Source organism: Ranitomeya imitator, chromosome 5 (genome assembly GCF_032444005.1).
Source record: "Ranitomeya imitator isolate aRanImi1 chromosome 5, aRanImi1.pri, whole genome shotgun sequence".
In the NCBI taxonomy this organism is placed as follows: domain Eukaryota; kingdom Metazoa; phylum Chordata; class Amphibia; order Anura; family Dendrobatidae; genus Ranitomeya; species Ranitomeya imitator.
Window position 1 is genome coordinate 652,891,286 of NC_091286.1, and position 13,564 is coordinate 652,904,849.

Sequence of the window (13,564 nt, forward strand, 5' to 3'; positions counted from 1 at the left end):
CCCCAACATATGCAGTATCAGCGTACTCGGGACAAATAGGACAAGAACTTTTGCGGTCCAATTTCTCCTTTTACCCTTGGGAAAATACAAAACTGGGGGCTAAAGAATAATTTTTGTGGGAAAAAAAGATTTTTTTATTTTCACGGCTCCGCGTTATAAACTGTAGTGAAACACTTGGGGGTTCAAAGTTCTCACAACACAACTAGATAAGTTCCCTGGGGGTCTAGTTTTTAATATGGGGTCACTTGGGGGGGTTTCAATGTTTAGGCACATCAGTGGCTCTCCAAACGCAACATGGCGTCCCATCTCAATTCCTATCAATTTTGCATTGAAAAGTCAAACGGCGCTCCTTCCTTTCTGAGCTCTCCCATGCGCCCAAACAGTGGTATACCCCCACATATGGGGTATCGGCGTACTCAGGACAAATTGTACAACAACTTTTGGGGTCCAATTTCTTCTCTTACCCTTAGGAAAATAAAAAATTGGGGGCAAAAATTATTTTTTGTGAAAAAATATGATTTTTTATTTTTACGGTTCTGCATTACAAACTTCTGTGAAGCACTTGGTGGGTCAAAGTGCTCACATGAAAACATGAATATTTGGTGATCGCCCTTTGCCAGTTCTTCTAGGTTCTTGTCCATTGTACACAGTTTCTGAAGGAGCTCAGCAGGGAGGTTTTTACAAACATCTTGTAGAACTAACCACAGATCTTGTGTGGATGTCACTTGTGGAAATACTTGTCTCCTCGTGTAATCCCACACAGACACAATGATGTGAGATCAGGACACTGCGGGGACCATAACTTCACTCCCAGGACTCCTTGCTCTTAGGGTACCGTCACACAGTGCAATTTTCATCGCTACAACGGTACGATCCGTGACGCTCCAGCATCGTAACAATATCGCTCCAGCGTCGTAGACTGCTGTCACACTTTGCAATCTACGACGCTGGAGCGATAATTTCATGACGTATGTGCGATGTAGAAGCCGTTGGTTACTATGCGCACATCGTATACGATATATGTTACACCATGCGATCATGCCGCCACAGCGGGACACTAGACGACGAAAGAAAGTTTCAAACGATCTGCTATGACGTACGATTCTCAGCGGGGTCCCTGATCGCAGGAGCGTGTCAGACACTGCGATATCGTAACTATATCGCTCGAACGTCACGAATCGTGCCGTCGTAGCGATGAAAATTGCACTGTGTGACGGTACCCAAGATGGTCCTTAATGACATTGATTGGATGTTTGGGATCATTTTTCAGCTTCAGAATAAATTATATAGTTACATTTACCACATGTAATTTAACATTTAGATAGTGAAAATAAATTATTACATTTTTACTTTCTATTTTATACCTTTTTGTGGATTTCTATTGGTTGTAATGAGGTATTGGTTGATATGTTACTCAAAATAATCAAGCAAGGGAAGAACACTTGAATATTTTAAGAAAAATACCGTAAGCTCGCAACCCACGTCAAGGGTCCTCATTGTCTTGCGAGACCCTAACTATCTGACAAATGGTCTAACTACCTAGTATAAACTGAAGAGGCCGCTGAGGTCTACACAATGAGTCAGATGTTCAAGCTGTTTGTGAATCTGAGAAGTCTTCATGGTTTTTCCTTGTAGACCAGAATGCTGTATCTCTGGGATGATCTGAAAAGGAACAGAGACTGGAGAAGAAGTGTTGTCTGCAGCTGGGATGAGCTAAAAATGCAGATCTGAGTATTCTAGGTGACCAGATGTCTGTGTCCCTTTGTGTTGCTCAGTGGTCCCATTCAGATCATTCAAGAGAAAGAGCAGAGTCTGAGAAATGAGTCTGTTAAGCAACTGGAATGGATTGAATTGGGTCACTTGGGTATATAGAAATTCTGGCTCCACTCATGGATCTGATGATCTTTTTCAGATAATCCCAGAGACAGCAGAGTCTGGTTTGCAACTGGGATGAACAGAAGAGGCCGACTTGAGTCTGATAGATGAACCAAGTGCTCCAGCTGTGGTTCTGTACAGATCATCCCTAGGACAAACCAAAATCCAGAAAAGGACTGTGGTCTGAGAGTGGACAGGCTGGTGATGAGACCGTATTATAGTGCTACATCAAACTATCTGAACTGGCAATGGACATCGGCATATATGTGCAATACTTCCCTGGGTGCAGATGAAGTTTCTGGAACAGGGTGGTGTACACTCCACGGGTCGTCCCGGAAGCTCTGATGGATCCATGTCTTTTGCTGTCAGTGACTCCCTGGTCTCTTTTCTCCACTTCTCCTTCAGGAGTGTCACGAGGAAGCTGTACATGATATAAGCAGACAGCATTTTCACAATAATCCAATTCACAAAAATATAAATATAAGGCAGTGTTATCCTCCCCAAATGAAGTTCCACACATTCCAGTAAGGATCTCTTGTTACTTCCTGCTTTATATATAATAACGAATCCATTACAAAAAAAATCCCAAAATAAAAAGGTTAAAAAATTGTAGATAAAACAGTAAATTAAGAAGAAGGAAAAACAGGAATAATGCAGATATAAAAAGTGTGTTCTAAAACTGGATTAAAAAAAAAACAATCCTTTTTAAAAATTTCCTTTACTATTCATTTTTTTTCTTGCATTTGAAATAGATGCATGAATATAATACTGATATGTTTCAAATGGATGATACTGGACAAGTAAACTCAGCCTAAAATGTAGGATGTGAAGAGTTAAGTGAAATAGTCATTAAACTTTACTGACTGGTTTCCATTAAATTACGAACAATAAAAATCAAGTCGTAATCCATAGCCATCTTGCATTCTACAACATTCTATAAAAATCACCCATTATATTAAAAATTACAAGTGTTCATGGAATACTCACTTTACAAAGCTTCTTTTGCTTCTCATAATTGTGGTCCCATCTGGAATTTCGGCCACCAGTATCAGGTTAGAATGATCGCCCGGCGATGTCATACCATGAGGACTTTTGAAATTTCCACTTTGGATCTAGGAGTCAGTGTGATGCTTTCTGCATGGATCAATATGATTGGACTGTAAACTTCTGCTCCAAGACTGAATGTGCTGCATTCCCAGATCTGTTTCATCAAAGATTGAAGCTATGGGCTGTCCTCCACAACTTCAATTACCAAATCTTCCTCCTGAACATCAATGTCGGTGCCACACTCCAAGACGTTTATTTTCCAGGGAAAATTGAGGTAATCGAAGACAGACAGAATTGGATGACGAGAAGCCGGACATAGTCCAAGAAGATTGCCAAACATTTTTATGGCTTCTCTTGAAAACATCTCCCAATGAGCGGGTGGAGGAGCCCGGTCTGGACTTTTCTTCCAGTTGATGTACACTTGGTACATTGTGTCGGTCTCTATTGCTTCCAGCCAGGGGAAATATCCAGTTGATATAACAAAAAGAAGAACCCCAAGTATCTATAGCAGGGCTCAAGGTTAAATATTCTCCTTCTTTCAATTCACATAACTCTGGAGCCATGTATGGAATAATGTGACATGGATGACACATTGGCTTGACCCAACCAGTGGGAACCTAAGTCACTCAGCTTGATTTGATAACAGTCCTTGTCCATCAGCAACACATTGTCCGGCTTCAGGTCCCTGTGCACCGAACCTTTAGCATGCAAATAGTCAAGGGCCCAGGATACCTGCAATGCGCATCTCTTGACTGCCTCCTCGGGAATTCCAACCTGCAGAAAACAAATCCGTATCATGAGATTTGCTTACGTAGTTCCTTAACTAAAGCAAAAATACTAAAATTTTTAACATTTTGCAGTTGTTCTGACTGCATGCTGCAGTAGGTAAAACTGATTCTGTGATGGTCATGTTGCATCAAAAAGTGTATAAAGCCTATTCCACCCTTTCAAAGGCTTAATGTATTCCCAAAGACCCCCATGCACATTAGTTAGCTAACTGGCTATTATTTATGGGGGTATATAGAAAGTATGGATGTATTGTAAGAGACCGACTCCAGATGTTCTATCTTACCTGACTTTGGATAATATCATCCAAGGTTCCCGCTGTTGCCAACTCCTGAGTCAGCACATAATGGTCCATCGTGCCAATAAAGATGGGATATGTGGTAATAATGTTCGGGTGGTCAGAGAGGGTGATTGACAATGACAGCTCCATTAGAAAAGTTTGCAGTTGAGTTCTGTCCTTCCTCACTAATTTCATGGCCAGTGGTTGTCCTAGAAAAATACACAAATAAATAAGAAAATTTATAATAACACGAGTTTAAGCCCAAGTTTATCACTATAAAAATTATGCCACGTGTGTTTGACTTATCCCCTTTTTACTTCAAATTTACATACAAATTTGATTAAACAAAACAATTACTTTAGATGAAAGTCCAGGAATCACAGACGGAGGTTGCCATGAACATTACAACAAAGTTAACCAAACCAGATAATTTTGGCAGGTCAGGCTGAATATCTAATGTGCTTCGCGTCCTTCCAACTCTCGGACAGATATCAGGGAACAGAAAGATAGAAATTAAATACAGGTTTTTTTTTAACCTAAATGTCACTATCTTGTTGAATACACACAAGATCTATCATTTTGCTGGCAGTCACCTCTGCAAACTCACCAGCACATGGAAACATTTGGCTCAGCTGTGGGGATAAAGATTGAGCGGTTGGAGTTAAATCTCACGATATTTTTTCCTCCTTGGAGATAGTTTTGACAGCCAACATCTAACATTAAACACAGGACCTCTCAAAATAATTTTGTGTTCTCTATGGAAGAGCCACTGTCTGATGGCTGCAAGATAATTCAATCTACAGTGAGAAAAAAAGGACTGAGAAATTGAACTCCAACTTCTTAAGGCCCCTTCACATTTAGCGACGCTGCAGCGATACCGACAACGATCCGAATCGCTGCAGCGTCGCTGTTTGGTCGCTGGAGAGCTGTCACACAGACCGCTCTCCAGCGACCAACGATGCCGGTAACCAGGGTAAACATCGGGTAACTAAGCGCAGGGCCGCGCTTAGTAACCCGATGTTTACCCTGGTTACCATGCTAAAAGTAAAAAACAAACAAACAGTACATACTTACCTACAGCCGTCTGTCCTCCAGCGCTGCGCTCTGCTTCTCTGCTCTCCTCCTGTACTGTCTGGGAGCCGGAAAGCAGAGCGGTGACGTCACCGCTCTGATTTCCGGCTCACAGCCAGTACAGGAGGAGTGCAGAGCGCAGCGCTGGAGGACAGACGGCTGTAGGTAAGTATCTAGTGTTTGTTTTTTTTTTACTTTTAGCATGGTAACCAGGGTAAACATCGGGTTACTAAGCGCAGCCCTGCGCTTAGTTACCCGATGTTTACCCTGGTTACCAGTGAAGACATCGCTGGATCGGTGTCACACACGCCGATCCAGCGATGTCAGCAGGGAGTCCAGCGACGAAATAAAGTTCTGGACTTTATTCAGCGACCAACGATCTCCCAGCAGGGGCCTGATCGTTGGTCGCTGTCACACATAACAATTTCATTAACTATATCGTTCTTACGTCACAAAAAGCAACGATATCGTTAACAATATCGTTATGTGTGAAGGTACCTTTAGTCCTTTTGTCTCTCAATGTCTTTTGTCAGATACACAATGGATGGTGCAGCCTATTGACTGGACAGTTTTATGACATAAGAGAGTAAAGTTGGCCATACACATGGATCTGTCTCCACCACTGGTAGATGGAGCTGAATTTGATGAAAGCTGATGACAATCAGATACTGATACAGAGAAGAAACAAAGCCCCACATACTAACAGCTATCCAGGTCACATTTGGCCAACACTTATTTCTCCTGAACTCTATTATCATTTGATCCCTATTTAACCCAACTATACACATTAGATATTGATTAAAATTTGGCAGGTTTGGATGATTTTGCTCCTATGTGTATGGGGAGTTTCCCAGCTGATGTTACTAAAATAATGTGGACCTACCAATGACCTACATATAAATATCTCATCTCCATTGCCAATTAGTCATTATTAAATTACTATACATGTATATAAATTACCACTTTTATGCCACTAATGTTCATAAGTGACCATCTTTGTTTTTGCCTTGTTCGCATACCTGTCAGTTTGGTCTGTGCCAGCAGAACTTTTCCATACGACCCTTGGCCCAGCTCCTTGATGACATTGTAGCATTCAGAAATCTCCTGAAGTTCCAAGATTTGGAAGGCGGCCATTGCTGCTTGGAAGTTGGTGATTCTTTGTGCTATCCAATAGAAGCTCAGTACGACTCTACAGGAAAATATAAGGAATACGATTAATATTACATCATGTGGTGATCACAATCCTCAGTTCTTTGGTCAGCTATAATAATTTAGAAACCAATCCTAAAACAGAAAGATGTGCCAGTCAGGGAAAGGATGCTTGACAACGCTTGTAAAAAAAATCTTAACTAGCACATTGGTTGTCAGCAACTTTTCCATGAAGCCATTATGATTACAGAAAAGGTCAAAATTAGGGTAAAGCGAAATAGTTCTATGATAATACAGAAGTGTTTGTATCTAGAGATTACTTTTTTATATTTTTGAGGATTAGGAAAAGCCAGAAAAATAGAAAATGTAACCAATATAATGTTACTACAAATGGGAACAATTGTATGATTATTTGGAAAGAAGACCCCCCAAACTCACAATAAGTAAGACCAATGGATATACTACTGAAGAGGGATCTTACCTGGGTCGGGTTTTTGGTGAAGTTGATAATTTGGGTTCTGCTCCAAAAAGTTGAGTGATGTCGCTTTCTTGTGGTTCAGAGAGGTCCTATCTCCACATAGAAGTTCTCAGGAATAAGTCCACAAGACTCATGAACTTCTGGCTTTTATAGGTAGGCAGCTACCTGGCATTAATGTCCATCCTCCTCATTTGCCAATTGGCTGTCAAAACCCTCCATTAAATTACAGATGAATGTGTCACCTAGAACAGGGACATTCAGGAGACTCAACTGTCATTGAATTAGCTGTGGATAGACTCACTTAAAAGTTGGTTGTGCCACAATGGTGTCAGGGTGGTGCCCACCTTAGTAGTGTTTGTGTTTCTATTAAATTGCTAATCTACTCAGTAATTAATTTATTTTGCCCACTATAGTCACATCTACCCTTCCCGACCTCCTGCTGCTTTCTCTAAAAGAGAAACTGGACCCTTGTTTTTATATAAATATTCATTTGTCATGTCAGAGGGGCATCTGTTTTTTTTATTCTTGGGCAAAAAATATTCAAGCTTACCCTACCCATTAAATAGTAAAAATGTACAAAACCTGGACAAAAAACATGGAGGACATCCGAGCACGGTTTAACTTTTCGGACCTTTTATCTTGCAAAACAGATCAAAAATTGAGATGTCACAACCATTTATTGTCCTGTTCCAGAGGAAAAAGGACACATGGACAGCCCCATAGCCTGAAATGGGCACTATCCATGAAAAAGACATATAATCGATGCTTAAAGGGAAGGTGCCGCAATTTTTTTTTTTAAATGATTGTTTATATAAACAATTATTTTTAATACAAAATAAAACCTTTTTAACTGTAATATTTTTATTTTTAATTGTTTTGCATTTTCAGGGAGAACGAAGCAGCACGGGCAGCGGATTGGTGAAGTAAGTATTCGGGGGTGGGGAATCTAATCCTATCCTGTGTGATACTGACTCTGAGGTGTGTATCTAATCCTTTTCTGTAATTAAGGAAAGAGAGTGCACATAGGGCGATAAAAGTGATAATTTGGATGACAATATGAGGTAGGTGCACTCACCTTTAAAGGTTGTGAAAGGTCACAACCCCCTGCAGGATATGAGAGGAAACAGTGGTCGCTGCAGACTCCCGTGGATACCAATGTCACAAAGAAGGAAGAAGCCGACCGGGTTTTTCAATGTATCCGCGCTGACCACACAATGATGGAAATGTTTTTAAAAGCTTTATTGTGCCGACACGTTTCGTGGCAATCTGCCACTTCCTCAGGGCCAAAAATTTACAGGATCTGTTTACAGCAGTGGTTTTATACAAAACCTTCATGGCATCACAATTACAAACCGACATCACTTCCTGTGGAAACACCCCCTCCAATGTCAGAATGTCATACCACAGTTACAATGACTTTATTACAAAATCTAAACTCTAATGAAACTCATTATCCACCTAAACAATCAGTCTTTAATTCAAAAGAAATATATATATACATATATAACCAATGATCACTTCGTAGTAAACATTTTTTTGAAAAAATACAGTTAGCTAGAATCAAACTCACAAGTTTTGGGTGAGCCACAACACTTAGTGTTTCCCATTACCATTATGCCATCTCTCCACTTGTTGGGAGTAGTTGAGATTTTATACAAAACCTTCATGACATCACAAGCAAACAAACATCAATTCCTGCGAAAACGCCCCCTCCAATGTCAAGAGGTCACACGACAGTCACAATATCTTTATATCAAGATATAACCTCTGATAAAACACATTAAACCTCTAAAGAGTCAATCTTTAATTTTAAACCGTGTGTAAAACCTATAATCAATATATATTAAGATTTTAGAAAAATAAAATGTCTGGACTCAAACCCATAGCTTTTAGGCAATAAAGAACACCAAAGACTTCCCATTACCAATATACTAAATCTCTATTTCTGGGAATGCACATGTGATTAGGAAATACGTGGGGCCACAAACCATAAAGAATGGGTTATCAAAAAAGATCTAGCAACTCATTAAGACCATATGGATGAATAGTATCTAATTTGTATATCCAATACACTTCTCTCTTATTTAGACACTGTATTCTATTTGGGGTATCCGCTGGTACATGATCTATCGGTGTAACTCGTATTGGGGCTTTATTCCCGTGTTTGTCAAAGCAATGTAAAGACAAGCCATGTTTCAGATACCCCTTAGAAATATTGTGTCTACGTGAGTTCATCTTTAAATGTAGAGGTTGTGTAGTGCGTCCCACATATTGTTTCCCACAGCAACAATCAATTAGATAAATCACAAAACTGGATTGGCATGTTAACTTAAAATTAATGTCATCTACTCTATCACTATCCTTATTTGAGTGAAAAGTATTCATGTTATCACTGATCCAAAGGCAACACAAGCATTTTTTATTTTTCCATTTGAAGGAACCTCTTAGAGGCTTCTGTGAGGTGCTGATTCCTGCATAAGGGGATTTTTTTTTATCTCCCCCATCCCTAATTCTACTGGTGGATAAAATATTTTTAAGGGATGGTGCCCTCTTTACGGTAACCACTGGTCTAGTTTCTGACAGACCGGGTCATTTAGTAGAATCTTCCAATGCTTCTGCATTGTCTGGATATACAAATTAGATACTATTCATCCAAATGGTCTTAATGAGTTGGTAGATCTTTTTTGATAAGCCATCCTTTATGGTTTCTTGCCCCTAGTGACCCAACGGATTTCCTAATCACACATCCATTCCCCAGTAATGGAGATTTAGTATATTGGTAATGGGAAGTCTTTGGTGTTCTGCCTTGCCTAAAACCTATGGGTTCGAATCCAGCCATTATGTTTTTATAAAATCTTAATATATATTGATTATAGGTTTTATACACGGTTTTAAATTTAAGATTGACTGTTTATGGGTTTAATGTGTTTTATCAGAGGTTATATCTCGATATCAAGATATTGTGACTGTCGCGTGACATCTTGACATTTGGAGGGGGCGTTTCCGCAGGAAGTGATGTTTGTTTGCTTGTGATGTCATGAAGGTTTTGTATAAAACCTCAATTATTCCCAAGAAGTGGCGAGATGATATGATGGTAATGGGAAACCCTAAGAGTTCTGACTCACCCAAAACTTCTGAGTTTGATTCCAGCTAACTCTACTTTTCCAAAAAATGTTTAATATGTAGTGACCTTTTTTTATACAGTATATATTTCTTTTGAATTAAAGACTGATTGTTTAGGTGGATAATGAGTTTCATTAGAGTTTAGATTTTGAAATAAAGTCATTGTAACTGTGGTATGACATTCTGACATTGGAGGGGGTGTTTCCACAGGAAGTGATGTCGGTTTGTTTGTAATTGTGATGCCATGACGGTTTTGTATAAAACCTCTGCTGTAAACAGATACTGTAAATTTTTGGCAATGAAGTGGCAGATTGCCACGAATCCCGTCGGCACAATAAAAGCTTTATAGAACATTTCCATCGTTGTGTGGTCAGCGCAGATACATTGAAAAACCTGGTCGTCTTCTTCCTTCTTTGAGATAGTATCACACAGGAAAGGATTAATGTCACAGAGCCGTGTATCTAATCCTATCCTGTGTGATACTGTCTCAGAGCCTTGTATCTAATCTTATCCTGTGTGATACTGTCTGCTGAGCTGTGTATCTAATCCTATCCTGTGTGATACTGACTCTGAGCCTTGTATCTAATCTTATCCTGTGTGATACTGTGTGCTGAGCCTTGTATCTAATCCTATCCTGTGTGATACTGTCTGCTGAGCCTTGTATCTAATCCTATCCTGTGTGATACTGTCTGCTGAGCCATATATCTAATCCTATCCTGTGTGATTCTTTATACTGAGCCATGTATCTAATCCTATCCTGTGTGATACTGTCTGCTGAGCCATATATCTAATCCTATCCTGTGTGATACTGTCTGCTGAGCCATATATCTAATCCTATCCTGTGATTCTTTATACTGAGCCATGTATCTAATCCTATCCTGTGTGATACTGTCTGCTGAGCAGTGTATCTAATCCTATCCTGTGTGATACTGTCTGTTGAGCAGTGTATCTAATCCTATCCTGTTTAATACTGACTGCTGAGCCTTGTATCTAATCCTCTCCTCCCTGAATTTTTCTCTCCCCATGGGTCCCTCTCCCTCCTATGCACTCCTATCCCCCCTGCACACACCGTTCAGTGCATGCGATAACAGGAGCTGCGGGGGTCATTCTGTCACGTCAGTCACCCCACACCTGTGACAGTCATCCGCTGTTACGCTGTTGCCGGTACTGTTTTTCACAGTGCTGCGGGATCATGTTGTCAACATGATTTCGTAGCTTAATGTGACCTGCGGTAAAAAAGCAGGCGCGGACCGATGAGATTACTGCTCCCATCAGACTATATCTGATGGTAGAGTAGCATCATTTGCCGGCCCCTGTGCTCAGTTTAAAAAAAATAAATAAATAAAAATTACATTACATACACATTCCCATAAAAAATTCTCACGGTGGCTTCAAACTCTGCAAGGACTTTGAAGAGTTGGGGAAGAAAGTAAAGGAACTGGATGCACAGGTAGTTTTTTCTTCTATCCTTCCAGTAGATGGGCATGGCTTCCTGGATTCCTGGACCACGGTGTGAATTACTGGTATGATGGACTCCTCGCCAGAGACGGACTACACCTCAACAAACCTGGGAAACACACATTCGCCAGAAGACTCGCTACACTCATCAGGAGGGCGTTAAACTAGAAGAAGAGGGGACGGGAAGAAAAACATTAGACTCGTACAAAGACGACCCAGGAAAACATACTCAGAAGGGAGGTAAGAACATTTCTAAAACAATCCACAGTGAGGAGATTGGAACAAAACAAAATCCTCTAAACTGCATGCTCGCAAACGCCAGAAGCCTGACAAACAAGATGGAAGAACTAGAAGCAGAAATATCTACAGGTAACTTTGACATAGTGGGAATAACCGAGACATGGTTAGATGAAAGCTATGACTGGGCAGTTAACTTACAGGGTTACAGTCTGTTTAGAAAGGATCGTAAAAATCGGAGAGGAGGAGGGGTTTGTCTCTATGTAAAGTCTTGTCTAAAGTCCACTTTAAGGGAGGATATTAGCGAAGGGAATGAAGATGTCGAGTCCATATGGGTTGAAATTCATGGAGGGAAAAATGGTAACAAAATTCTCATTGGGGTCTGTTACAAACCCCCAAATATAACAGAAAGCATGGAAAGTCTACTTCTAAAGCAGATAGATGAAGCTGCAACCCATAATGAGGTCCTGGTTATGGGGGACTTTAACTACCCGGATATTAACTGGGAAACAGAAACCTGTGAAACCCATAAAGGCAACAGGTTTCTGCTAATAACCAAGAAAAATTATCTTTCACAATTGGTGCAGAATCCAACCAGAGGAGCAGCACTTTTAGACCTAATACTATCTAATAGACCTGACAGAATAACAAATCTGCAGGTGGTTGGGCATCTAGGAAATAGCGACCACAATATTGTACAGTTTCACCTGTCTTTCACTAGGGGGACTTGTCAGGGAGTCACAAAAACACTGAACTTTAGGAAGGCAAAGTTTGACCAGCTTAGAGATGCCCTTAATCTGGTAGACTGGGACAATATCCTCAGAAATGAGAATACAGATAATAAATGGGAAATGTTTAAGAACATCCTAAATAGGCAGTGTAAGCGGTTTATACCTTGTGGGAATAAAAGGACTAGAAATAGGAAAAACCCAATGTGGCTAAACAAAGAAGACAGGCAATTAACAGTAAAAAGAAAGCATTTGCACTACTAAAGCAGGATGGCACCATTGAAGCTCTAAAAAACTATAGGGAGAAAAATACTTTATCTAAAAAACTAATTAAAGCTGCCAAAAAGGAAACAGAGAAGCACATTGCTAAGGAGAGTAAAACTAATCCCAAACTGTTCTTCAACTATATCAATAGTAAAAGAATAAAAACTGAAAATGTAGGCCCCTTAAAAAATAGTGAGGAAAGAATGGTTGTAGATGACGAGGAAAAAGCTAACATATTAAACACTTTCTTCTCCACGGTATTCACGGTGGAAAATGAAATGCTAGGTGAAATCCCAAGAAACAATGAAAACCCTATATTAAGGGTCACCAATCTAACCCAAGAAGAGGTGCGAAACCGGCTAAATAAGATTAAAATAGATAAATCTCCGGGTCCGGATGGCATACACCCACGAGTACTAAGGGAACTAAGTAATGTAATAGATAAACCATTATTTCTTATTTTTAGGGACTCTATAGCGACAGGGTCTGTTCCGCAGGACTGGCGCATAGCAAATGTGGTGCCAATATTCAAAAAGGGCTCTAAAAGTGAACCTGGAAATTATAGGCCAGTAAGTCTAACCTCTATTGTTGGTAAAATATTTGAAGGGTTTCTGAGGGATGTTATTCTGGATTATCTCAATGAGAATAACTGTTTAACTCCATATCAGCATGGGTTTATGAGAAATCGCTCCTGTCAAACCAATCTAATCAATTTTTATGAAGAGGTAAGCTATAGGCTGGACCACGGTGAGTCATTGGACGTGGTATATCTCGATTTTTCCAAAGCGTTTGATACCGTGCCGCACAAGAGGTTGGTACACAAAATGAGAATGCTTGGTCTGGGGGAAAATGTGTGTAAATGGGTTAGTAACTGGCTTAGTGATAGAAAGCAGAGGGTGGTTATAAATGGTATAGTCTCTAACTGGGTCGCTGTGACCAGTGGGGTACCGCAGGGGTCGGTATTGGGACCTGTTCTCTTCAACATATTCATTAATGATCTGGTAGAAGGTTTACACAGTAAAATATCGATATTTGCAGATGATACAAAACTATGTAAAGCAGTTAATA

The 13,564-nt window shown here is 40.1% G+C and overlaps 1 pseudogene; it reads right to left on the reverse strand.

The window, feature by feature from the left end:
* Nucleotides 1-1,539: 1,539 nt before the first annotated feature.
* The window catches only part of LOC138637903 (serine/threonine-protein kinase SBK1-like), a 34,885-nt pseudogene continuing 22,860 nt past the window's right edge, over nt 1,540-13,564 (reverse strand).